This window comes from Cyanistes caeruleus, chromosome 21 (assembly GCF_971803275.1).
Source record: "Cyanistes caeruleus chromosome 21, bCyaCae1.hap1.1, whole genome shotgun sequence".
Taxonomy (NCBI): domain Eukaryota; kingdom Metazoa; phylum Chordata; class Aves; order Passeriformes; family Paridae; genus Cyanistes; species Cyanistes caeruleus.
Genome location: NC_141721.1, coordinates 9,736,512 through 9,749,404, shown reverse-complemented (window position 1 = coordinate 9,749,404; position 12,893 = coordinate 9,736,512). Strand labels below are relative to the sequence as shown.

The 12,893-nt window shown below is 39.6% G+C and overlaps 1 long non-coding RNA gene across 3 annotated transcripts in view; it reads left to right on the top strand.

The window, feature by feature from the left end:
• Positions 1–12,239, top strand: part of LOC111937894 (uncharacterized) — a 77,575-nt gene extending 65,336 nt beyond the window's left edge. Inside the window, exons 4-8 of one of the 3 annotated variants that reach the window (XR_015278455.1) lie at positions 6,321–6,459; positions 7,830–7,903; positions 8,191–8,358; positions 9,399–9,586; positions 11,038–12,239. This is a non-coding gene — a long non-coding RNA (uncharacterized LOC111937894). Of the gene's footprint in view, positions 1–6,320; positions 6,460–7,829; positions 7,904–8,190; positions 8,359–9,398; positions 9,792–11,037 lie in introns of all 3 variants that reach the window. The other 2 variants (XR_015278454.1, XR_015278456.1) reach the window with 2 other exon arrangements.
• Positions 12,240–12,893: the final 654 nt, after the last annotated feature.

Genomic DNA, 12,893 nt, shown 5'->3' with positions numbered 1-12,893 from the left:
ATAAACTTTCTTTATTCCTTTTAAGTTTTATGCCTGTTTTGCTCTTGTTCTAATCCATATCTCACAGCAAGAAATAAATAATCTTTTTTTTAGTTACTGGTTTAAAACCATGACATTTAACAAGCTGGCTTTTTTAGAGTTGACAAGCCTTTAGCAGCAGCTGCTCCTGGAGTAAAAAAAGGAGGCTAGCTATATTATGCCACGACCCCAAAAGTCTGAGTCTCTAACATCATCACATTGTAATTCATTCAGGCTTTGCTTTGACCATTTGATTTTTTTTTTTACCAGCTATATTCAGCAATTGGTGTAAGTTTGGATGGAACAAAGTTTCCCAAGGTAACAGGGTCCTCCGTGTGGGCTAGCAGGAATTCCATTCCATGCTATATCTCCACAGATAAAGAATTTTGAGCTAGGCAATCGCCTTGGTGATCGTCTTGTGAGACTGCACCGTGAATAAAAGGCTTTACTTTCGTTGTTAGTAATGAGATCAACTATAGGGTTAACTGTAGCCCAGTGTTGCATTACTTTGTTGAAGTGACTTTTTGATGGGAGCTTAAACATTATCCATCCACCTGAGGTATTGGTAGAACCTAACAAATCTAATTTTTCTGGGGGCCCTATGATAACATTGAGAATTTCAATCATTTTTGCTTGACAGCAGGCTTCAAGTTGTGTTGACATGAAGCCAACAGTGTGATTGCACTCTCACAACATTGCCAATTGATTCAATTGAATTTCATTGCTAACTAAACTTTTACATGTTTGAGGATCCCATTCAGGGACTCCTACGAGACAGGTGTGAAAAGGATCTCCAGGTGTGGCTAGGCTTAGACACATGGATTTTTGGCCAGTTCAATGTGCCAGAGTGACCCATATGTTCTGTCACTTTTGGATGTTTAGCAGACAGTTGGCTGGGACTATACACAGTACAATTACTACAAGCAGTTTGTTCCATGCAAATGACACCATGCTTGCAGAATCACAGCTAAGGCTTTAAAGTTAAATGAACTTTCAACTATGCTCACATTAACTCTTGAAGGGGGAATACTTACACTTTATACTAATGTCTTTAATAAACCTATCAATAACCTACAAATAACAATTATCACACAAGCTAAACTCTGTATCCTAAACTATTATCTAACTATCTTTAACACACGTGCTCTGGTATTTATGCAATCTAAGCATGAAAGCAATTTGCTTAAAGGGTAAAAATACAGTTACAATTTTGCTTTTATATACAGTCAGATGGAGCCTCTATACTCTTTTAGATCTTCTACAAAATTCTTCTCAGAAACAGACTATGATTTAACGTGATTCAGTCTTGGAACATCCATGGCTCTTGTGATATTAGCTGGCAGCCGATCAGAGACTGACTGAGGACATCGATGTTCAGGTTGTTCTTCACATCCTAAATCTTAAAACAGAGGATAACTGAAAAAAAATTGGTAAAGACACAACATCATAATAATAACATAAAATTTCTGTTGGCAAACTGTCTGTGTAGTTTTCAGACACAACTGTGTCCTGGCGGGTCCACTTCTGATTTTGTTTGGAGTAGTAAGGCTGTGTGGTGACTTCTCCGTTCGCTGGATCTCATATTTTCATTGGCACACAGTCTGGTCAGATGAACAGGTGACCTTTTTGAACCTGCCAACAAAACACAGGCACTTCTCCCCTTGAAGTTAATGAATTATTTTGACTTAGCTGTGGTACACTTAATTGTAAATTCAGCTTATATGATCTTTCTAAATTTTGATGTAAATATTTCATCCTTGCGGTCCAAATTTTTCATACACATATTGCACTAATCAAAGGCTTTTAGGGCATCAATTCCCCTCGTTTTTTTTTTTAAAGAAAAATAAAAAGGAGATGTACTTCCATCATGTACACCAACATTAACACAAAACCATATACACAATAAATAAAAACCCATAGCAGTTAAAAATCAATCAAATCATAAACATTATTAATAACATATGTAATATAAAACTACCATTAACCACTAAAACACTGCACCAGCATCTCATAGTCTGATAACAAACAAAAAAAATCAGTGAAGGATTGGATAACCACCTCCAGAAATGATTCTCCAAGTTCACTTTAAAATTGATCCAGTTGTCATATTAACAGGGTCAAATTGCTAAGTCAAAAGTGACTCAAATACTGATTTGGTACAGAAAACATCTGAATCTGTTGGCAAACATTCTGTCCAGGTAAAGTCAAGGCTTGGTCAGGGCCTTATGCTTTAAACTGGAAAGATGCCTCTTAACTCATTTTCAAAACACAGTTCTTAATAATAGCAGCTGTGAGATGCTTAAAGCTCAGTAAACTGTTAAAATGCATTTGTACAAAGCAAATGATCAGAAGCCTTAGGCAACAGACCAATTAAACCATTCAGCAGTTGGTTTAATCTGAAGCATCTCCCATGGCAGCTGACCCTCAGCAATGATACATTTTCTTGGAATTCTGGAAACACTGAAAAATAAGAAAGCTATAACAAACAAAAACTGCAGAGATTGCAACAAACAATAGAACTCCCAGTGAAGTCAAGGGTGTCACAGACTGCATTCACTTCTACTCACAAGCAGGTTCATCAGGGTTCTATCATGGCTGTTTCAGTTGTAGTCATCTTCATCTCTCAAAAAAAAAATAACTATACAGTTTAAACAAATATCTTTAACAAAACATAAACCAATTAAAATTAAACAATATTTAAACCTGATAAAAATTAATTATGGCAAAAGGAAATAACAAAACTTAACCTTAAAAGAATATCAAAGTTATAAAACTTAATTTAAAAACATAATAAAATTTAATTTTGCTTAATTCTATTAACAATCTATATTAAATAAAAACATAATCTCACTCTATTACTACAAAAAGGCAACTGAAAGTTTGATATATACCTTTGAAACACAATATAACAGTAACATGGATTCACTATAAAGATTATAAAAATGTAACAAATACATCACAATTCTGTGTCACCTGGCTTTGAGAATAACTCACAATAACTGCAAATGTTACTAAAATTACTTATTCATAACAGGAATTTGCCTAGAATATGCTTAAATTGGTTAGGATTTTTAAAGTGTAGTTTTACTAAAGAAAAACCACAACAACACAGGATTTGGCAAGTTGCCATTCAGCTTTTGTAGCACTTTTCAAAAACATCAAGTCTAATTTTTAATTAAAAACCAAAATCCAAATCAGTATATATATGCTGTTATACATATCTTTTATAACAAAAGGACTCACATTGAAATTACCTTATTAAAATTGTGGAAAAAACAAAAAAATGGGCAATATATGTTTAACTTTGTCTTATACAGTAAAGTTCTCCTGGCTAATTATTTTTAAACCACAAATCTCTTTTGTAGATAACATTAATTGGAAGGTTGTTTTCTTAGTAGCTGTAAATCATTCAGTATTTTAACATTAGGTTTCAAAACTAATTATTGCAAGTTAACTTTTACTTCTGTTAATATTCACCTTAAACACCTTTTGAAAAAGGGGCTTTTTAAACTTTCTAAAGAATCACAATAATTTCTCTAGTAAAACTCAAAAAAACTTCAACTGCATAAACTCATAATTACTTAAAACACAAAATAAACTCTAAAAGGGTATATAAAAACATTTTAAAAACCAATTAATCATGACCTTTTAACAAATTAGGTACTGTCCCGGTGCTTTTTCTTAGAGAGGGAGTGAGGGGGTGAACTGCCTGCTCTGCTGCTCTCTGCTGCTGTTATCTCTAGAAGGTTTGAGTGAAGTCTTTGTCATCCCCCACATACTCTCGCAGAGGGGAAAAACAGAGAGAAGGATAAAAAACCTCACAAAGTTAACTTTAACAAATACAGTTTTTTCTCTCAATATTTCTCTTGTTCGCAGACAGAGGGAAAAGGGCACGATTTTACAAAAATAGGCGATGTTACACAAAAAGTCTCTCTGGGCCAGGTGGTAACAATGGTGAACATTGCAGCTTATCAACTTTTAATTACAGTGATGAATTTAGAACTAGATACCATATAGTTCATGATTTTTTGGCTATTTTTTCTCTCTTTGAAGCTGTCTGAGCCACCTGTTTCTGCTCAACTGTTTCTGTAATTGCTGATATTTGTCAGAGTGGCCTTGGAGCTTCTTCTGCACTGCCTCTGCCATGGGCGTGCCTTTGTTCTCTGCGCACACTTCAGTGCTCCCCCATGTCCCCCTGGTTCAGGTGGAAACCATTCTAAATCTGGCTTCTCTTCTTCCAGGGTAGTAAAGTTGGGATTTAAATAAGATTCTGGTGTTAAAAGTGTCTCCAAAAGTGAAGCAAATAGTTCAGGATGTATCACATCCTGCCGCTGCTGAGCAGATTCTGTTTGTTGTTTCGGCGTTTATTGTGGAGTTGTTTTCTCTCTTCTTCTTCTTCTTTCTTCTCTCTGACTCTCCCTCCCTCTCTCCAAGGGCAGCATAGACAGGAATGCTCACCCAGCAGTGGGAGGCTGCTGCTGTGATGCAGGTAGAATTACGGGGCTCACAGCCTCAGCATATCTTGCTTTCCTGTTCTTTAAGGTATTAATTACAATCTGATTGCAAGTTGGACCGAGAGACAGTGTCCTTGCTTTTCCCTGTAATCGTGTTCTTCCACAACAAATCTCCTATGTCTTTCCATTCTTCCGCTGCAAAAGGCAACAGTGGGACCTGGAGGCGCCCGTGCCCATTATGTCTAGCCCATAGAATGAGCTTTTCAAGGTCCATATCCTTGACTGCTTTGCTTTGTTTAACAATAATGTTTAGAAGCAGTTTGTGCTGCTGCAAACCCACCCATTCTTTGCGGCCACGGGCAGGGAGAGGGTCACGACCCTTCCTCAACCCCTCCACCCTCGGTCTCCCCCAGCGTTCTGCCTCCATTCCGCATCTCCCTGCCTGGAGGCTCGCCTACCCGGTACCGATCAACATCCACGTCTTCCCGCGCATGGATCCGCTCCACTGGCTCTACCACCGAATCCTCTCAGCCCGCAAGAGGTTCCTGATCGGAGCGCCAGATATTGAGAAACTGCTCAGTCTATTCAGCCGAGTCTTCACAGAAGTACAGTGAATACCATTTATTTCTATCTTTAGCACACTTTTATAGGGTCTGACAGGGTCTGTGGGCTTAGCAAGTTACTATTGGCTAATGCATATTGGTTTACATTTTTTCTCCTGTACACAAGGCTATTGTTTTTCTTTCATTCTCACTGCTTCAGGAGAGTTTCAAGGACACTACCTTTAATATTGTCATTTATACCATAGGCTGGCTTGTGCAGACAGGCTTTTACTAAAATATAATGCTTTTATTCTGTTAAAATATTTTACTACACATGTTTTAATGTTAACGTGAGTTAGTCTTATTCTGAATGATTCTTTGTTTAACAGCTATTTGGGGGTGGGGTTTGTATGTTTTTGATATTCAAGTCAAAACGCTCTTCTCTAATGCCTGTTTGCTCAGAGTAACGTGACTAAATTTCACTCGCATGAGGTCTAAATAAAGTCACTGTACTTTATGGCGACAGACATTGGAATCCAACCCTTTACTCTAAGGAATGGGTACATGCTTATTCCCTGTGGAAAAGCCTTCTTGGCCCCAGAGAGCTCTGCAACAGATAGTCTAGACCTTTAAAGATCAAGTTACTGTTTTGTTGTCCTAGCCATGGGAAGGAAGGTGGATCACATCCAGAATTCTCCTAGGTCCTGGTCTTGCTGTCAGCACTCTGAGCAAAGTCTGGCTCACATCTAACTGTATCTGATAACCCTGATTGCAGATGATACACACATGTGTATCAAATGTTAAAGATGACCCTCCAAAGAATATCCATTAGAATTTAACATTAACCCTGTATTTTGAAGGGAAGTTCTTTGCTTTATATTATCCTGATCAAACACCATGTGGCTTACCAGGGCAATCAGTGAGCCATAGCTGTACATGCATAATCCTGGTCTGATTGCATTGGTATTGAATTGCAGGTAGAGCATTAAATTGATTTTACAAAAATATCTTTGCAAGTATCTAGTATTGATAAAAAAGTCATTGTGCATTTGCAGTGAAGTTGTGTCTGTGCAGTGAGGTCAGCTCAGGACCATCTCAGTCCTTATGGCACCAGGGGTGGGTGGAAGCCAAATCCAGCATTGACCAAACCCCACCTGTTGCAGGTGGGAGTTTTACCCTTCATACTTCATACAGCTTTCAGCTAATTAGCACACATCTAAATTAATCTCTTATTAAAGCTTTAGTGAACTTCTAACAATAAATTTATATATAATTAACATCAGCATTCTTATTAAATCCGTATTAGGGTGCTTGTTTGAGACCACTGACACTTTTAATTGGAGGTGTTGCTAAGTGCTTCTCCTTCTACAACAGCAGTTGTGTTTCCTCCCTGAAAGCATCAGACCTGAGGCAGATACACCCATCAGGAGGCTCCTCAGCTGCTGGTGAGCTCAGAAGCTGAACAAATAATTCAGTCCCCCTCATCCTATTTTTAGTGGCCATGTGTGGTGTGTCTCTTGTGCACTGGGTGTTTTAAAACAATTTCAGGTTCACACCCCAGTTCACAGATGGCTCTCAGAGCATGCCTCTCTCAGTCACTAATCATTCCACCCTTAAGGAAGTGAGAAGCTGTTTGGATGTGTTCTGGCCATAGTCAAATTATAGGCAAAACACACTGTTCAAACTCTGCCTCTCACAAGCAAGGCCAGATGTTCAGCTACTATAGCACCCTTTTAATTATACTTGTGGAAACAGTTCTCCACAATTCATCTGGTTTCCTTCACTTGCATATAGAAACCTAGAATTATAATCAGAACTAAATTGTAGCTGGGATTGTATTACATGATTGCTTAGATCACTGGTGCTGTTCCTTACTTTTTTTTTCCTACTCTTTTCCAAGAATGTGATAAGTAGTGCTCAGATATAGTCCTATAGCTGCAGGGTGAATATCACCTTCTCAAATTCAGTTTAATGGAACTTTCTTTCCTTTTGTACTCCCATGGAAATAGCAGTTGGGCTGGATAAGATCACACATGACTGTTACCATAATTTTGCTCTGTGTCAGATATGATCTCATCAGAGCTTGACAGTATCACTAATTTGAGAAAAGGGCACAAGCATTAGAGCTGAGATATGCACCCTTTAGCAATCCTTCCGTTTCTGGGGAAGGTCTTTGGAATGCAAATTATTGGGCATTATGCTCTGAAATGTTCCAATAACTTTTGAACCACAAAATTATATGACTGTCAGAATTGAGGTCACTTCTACCCCTCCTCCTCACCCTGCTCCCCATACCTGAATACAAGTCTGAAAGATGTAGGCTCTTAGTATTCCAATAAATTTCATTTTCCATATGAAAAATGAAGGTTTCATTTAAAAAGTAATTTTAGTGTTAAGTTACCTATTTATGGTGGGTCCTTTACTCAGCTAGCATGAAGCAGATGTATAAATATTCTTTCCAACCAAGGGCTAAATCTTGGTCCTGGCTCTGAGACAGTGCACAGGGAATAGGCCCATGTGACTGGACAAAATTCCAACAGAGGAATTAGTTCTCTGTTTTGTTTGATCCCTGGGAGTATGTAAATTCTGCCCTCCTGGGCAATAAACCAGGATTTTCAGAAGTGCCTTGAGAATTTAGGATCCCAAATCCTGCTGAATACTATGGGGGATTTCCAGCACTGATGTCCTGGGCATTTGAAAGTCCCCAGTGTTTGCTCTATGGGAAGCAGGTACCCCATCGTGGTTCTGGCTTCTCTGCTTCCTGGTCCTGCCCAAAAGGGTGAGAAGGCATTTCTGTTTCTCTCTCTCTCCACAGGGAAATTAGCACTATAGAGTTATTAATCGAGTTTATGGAAGTGGCTAAGCATGATTGAAAGGATGCTTGCAAATGTGAGTAAAACTTGACACTGGCTCTTTGAAATTGAGTAATACCATTCTAATTGTCGTCCTTACTGCTATAGATCACAATAAGGTTATGTTGATGGAACCGTTAAGCATAGCAAATGCTCTAAGCACAGTATGTTAGTACTAATTATAGAGTAATTTAACAACAATGTATATGGAGAGGGCAATTTTGCATGCCAATTCACCATGGCAAATTTAATTGTATCGAAGAAGGGGAAAGCTAAATATTTTCAATAAAGAGTAAGATGACAGACACTGTGTGGTTTTTCCAGTGCTGGTGGCATTCCTGACTCCTTTTGAAAGGGTTGCTGCCACTTTACCCCACTGAGCATTCCTCTGGTACATGATTCAAAGGACGCAGGAGATCTTGGACAGATTGCTGGCAGCAGCTCTGAGTCTCCTCAGCCAAAGCAGAAGTGTGTTATTCCTCATTGAGGCAGGTAAGCTGTGAGTGGAAGTGATGTGAAATGGTAATGGAGAATGCACAAATAGGCCCCAGGGTCATTTCCTTTTTATCAGGTTGCAAGAAGGCAGAAGCTGTTACTCACTAAAATAAATCATCTATCAGCATTATGCTTTCCCCCCCCACACTCTTTCAATTATTGCAATTTACAGAGCTGTGAAAGGGCTGAGTTTAAGAGGTGTTTCATTGTTTTGGGTGAGATAGGTTATCTTGCTCTTTGCCTCAAAGATATCTTTTTTAATTAATATTGTAGTTGCCTTTCACTGTTCTGGACCCATAAACAGATATTTGAGAGTATTTCTTTCTTCAGAATGGTTAAAAATTCATCTTCCTGAAGACTGGGAGTTGTTTTGGCAGTTCTAATACTGTCACTCCCAACACAGGTGGAAGCCTGTGGATATTAATAGACCTTAGTTTTAGCAGATGAGGTTTTTCCATGCTAAACTTCATTCTTGTTTTTGCCAACATTTTGGTAACCCTGCTGCGGTGTGAGGCTAACAGTGCAGCTTCTACTGACGGGAAAAGGCAACTAAGTACTGTGACACTGCATTTCTCTTTCATTATCATGAAAACCTGAATTCTGTGCTACTTCAGGGCAGCATTTTCCCCTCTATTTGTCCTTCTGTATTGAAAAACCAAATCACTTGATGATTCCCTTTTCTGTTTTACTGCACAAATTGCAGCAGGCATCTCTTCAGAATTGCAACTTACATTTTGAAATTGCTTTTAATGTTTCCTTGCACAGACAGTCTATCTGTTGTAATAAGTTTTTTAAACAACATTTTTATTACCTTGAAATGGCTGAAGGAGATGATCCTCAGCAACTGATAAACCAAAAGAAGTCTGTTTGAAGTCAGTAGAATTATGCTAATTTTTACCAGCTAAAGCAATGGTTCTTGACAGCCCTAGAACAGCAGGATGACTGACTCCTGAACCATGTCACTACCTGGCAAAGCTCAGGTAAATTCGGTGGATGTTTATCTTGGAGGATGAACTGTGCCATCTGCTCCCCTATAGGTGATACTGTATCATGGTTTGTGAGATTCACCCCCAGAGACAGAAACCCACGTCCCCACTTTCCGGCCTGCAGAGATTTTTGATGAAGATCTAATGCTGTCTGCCCGTCAGGATCCCTGCAGTGTCACGGAGATGACAGCTCCCTAGTAGGGGAAGCAATGTGCTGCCGAAGCAAAGACACGTTTCAGGCAAGGGATTTCCCTCCGCTGCTCTCCTCCCACGCCCTGCCCGGCTGCAGGGCAAGCGCTGCCTGAGCGCTTCTGCCCCGGGGGCTCGCTGTGGTCACCGGCAATTTGGCAGGAGCTTCCCAAAGGGAGGCTGCGGGCAGAACTGTGGCTCGGTGTTGGTGTGGAGCGGGCTGCTGTGACTCTCGTTACATGTGGAACGCTAGAGGTGGGTTTTCCAACACCCCAGCAAGGGCTGGCTCTGCTCCCGGCTGGGTGCTGCGGGCGGGAGGGAGCCGGGAGATGCGGCAGCTCTGCTTCCCAGCACAGCTGGCTCCTGGGGCTCGATATCCACCGAAGCAGCAGCTGGGAGAGCCCAGGTGCAGACGGTGGGCTCTGGGAAAGGCTGGGCTGATATCCACACCTCAGCTCAGTGAGAAACTGACCCGGGTTAATTAATCCCAGGTGTAAATGCTTAGAGCTGTGCCTGCACTGGGCCTTCTTGCCAGCATCTGGAACTTGCCTATAGACGTCTTTAAAATTAAACAATAGGCATTTGCATCTGTAAGAAAACAGTTGTTAAATTTGCACAAATAATCACTTTGTTCCATCCCAAGGATTTCCAATCAATATTGCATTCCAGAAGAGAAATAATGTAATAAGCCATTATAGAATAATGTTGTGTTCGTTTGTTGATGCTCACAACTGACAGCAAATCTTTATTTTAATTGATTCTTAGATTACTTAAATAAAAGGCATTGTCATTTTTTATTCTGTTCTTTTTATAAAAATAGTTTTATTGTGCTCCTAGTACAAATAAAATTGGCAGGATTGACCAGAAATGGATGTAACTTTTTTTCTCCACACTGCGGATGCAGACCTGCTTTTATTTTTGGAAGCGATTTACAAATAACAGTATGAGGTTTTGTAAAATGCTGTGGAAACAAGCTGTTTTGGAAGTTCCCCTCTGTATGGTTCTGATTAAAGGTATTTTGCATATATGTTAATGCTTTAGCAATTTTCAACTTGGATGAATTTACACTTAGCATATGTCTTGCAGTGAGTGATTACATTTAAGGATTTTGGCTTTTCTGACTTGAGAGAAGTGAGCTGCTTCTGGGTAAGGGGTGCTCTGTAAAACAAGAGTCTTCCTTACACAGCTCTGGAGAACGACAGTCAATGCATGGTTTGCATTTTCTTGTCTAATTATAATTAGCTATATATTTGCAGCAATAGCAAATTAAACATCATTAACAGTCCTTGGTGAAATAATGCAGAAAGTACATTGAAAGTAATTTCGTTGTGCCTCATTACATGGAGAGTGGGTAGAGGTGAATTAAGCATTTGTAACAAACCTCTATGTTTACAAAAGCATAGAACTTAATTTTGATGCTGTTGTAGATGTGAGCAGATTTTGTTTCCTATCCCAGAAGAAATTTGAAATTTCTGTTTATCTACCCTTTTTACTCTCCCAGATTGCTGTCACATAAGAGAGCCAGAGAGACAAGATGTGGATGCATGAATGTGAATAGTCTGAGGAACAAAACAGGCCCAGGAAGGATGCTGGTTTACCTTCAGTCACTCAAAAACAACCAACCATGAATTGAGTTTGTAAGGCTGAGGTAGTCTGAACTAAACCAAGTCTTTTTCAATGCACCTGTTTTGGCAGGTGCAATTTTTCTTGTTGTTTGTTTTTCCAAGTGTATTTTCTTAATTTGGGACATTCTGGACATGGTCTTTTTCCATAGGCAGTTTTTGACATTGCAGAAAGAGGATGCAAGGTGCTCTTGTTGGTATCTAACAGCTGGTCCTTCACCACTCCCCAGTGTCCCTGAGTGACCTGAGTGGAGAACTGAGGCAGAAGTTGTTGTCTCTCCCTTTCTGAATGAACATTACAAGAAGTGAACACTTGCTTAAAGCCCAGGCCTACTTCATCCTTCAGTCAGGAAATTTAGTCATGACAGTGCTGAGTGAAATTATATTTTTGGAACTGCCAGAAGAGCACAGAATTTGCATCTCTAGGCTATCTTGTGGCTCACAGCTATACAAAATTTCTGACATGGTGAGAGCACAAACTTAAATCAGCCCACACATTGTGTACAGGTATACTCTAGGTGCATCCTGTGTATTGTTGTAGTAATTGAATACACCTTAGTTTATCTTCTATTTGTGACTACATGGTCATTATTCCTCCTGAAAACTGGAATAATACCACTATTTGATCCCCCAAGACTGTTACCATGCCAGAAAATTCCTTGCAAATACACATTTTAACAGATCTCATTCTTAGTCAATGGCAAAATGGCAGCTACAGTTTTATCTAAAATTAAAGTGCTTAATTCTTCCCTCCTTTTTGGAAGACCTTATGCATACTTGGAGGCTGTCAGTTTCCTGGGCAATGTGTAGATGTTCCATACTGATGAGAAAAGTTCATGCTTGTTTTAGGTCACTTTTTTTCCCCTACGTGCTGTTTAATGTTAATGATGTAAGTTGCTGTATCAAAATATTAAATAATTGTAACCTGTAGAGGAAAGGAGTTTTATTTTAACCTTAGAAAACTGTATTTACATGTTTTAGTATATATGAATAATGCATAAAGTTAGGCACTAAGGTTATTTTCAAAGTCAGACATTTCAGGATCAAGCTGTAGAAAACAATAAAAGGGAGGAGTGGTTTCTTTCCTCTTGCTCTCCCTTTTTCTTTAATTCGCCAGGATTCAGGCATTAGCATTGAAGTCAAATGCCATTAGGATTTCTCACTAAACTTCAAAGCTTAATTTAGTCTCTGCTGGAATAAAGAGAGGCATATAAACAGGCACAGTGGAATCCATTTAAATGAGTTACTGTGAAAAAAAAGAATGTTTCTAAGAAACAAATGATCTGTACATTCTTTTAACAGAAATCCTCCACGAGAGCCGTGGCTCAGGTGCAGCTGTGCCCCATCCCCCGGGGAGGTGGGTGCTGTCCCAGCTCTGCCCTCGCTGCTGCAGGGTGGGGTCCTGGCCCTGTGCACCCCAAGGCAGTGCAGAGGCTCCAGGGTACTCCAGGCAGGGACAGACCTCCTGATCCCTGTCTGGGGGATGTGGGACCAACTGCCCATGCATGTGTTTTCCAGAACATCATTGTAATAGGGTAAGTCAGCATGGAAGATTTGCTTTCTTTTCCAGCATATTTGATGTTTCATGAAGGATGCAGTTGTACTGCAGACTGCTCCTTTATAACCTCTCTCGTCAAAGAAATGTTCTTGTCATTAGCAAGGTGTTGCCTCTAAATCACTTCCCTCTCTGTGTTTTTCATTCATTGTGACTTGAATTTTCTCCTACGAAGTGAGC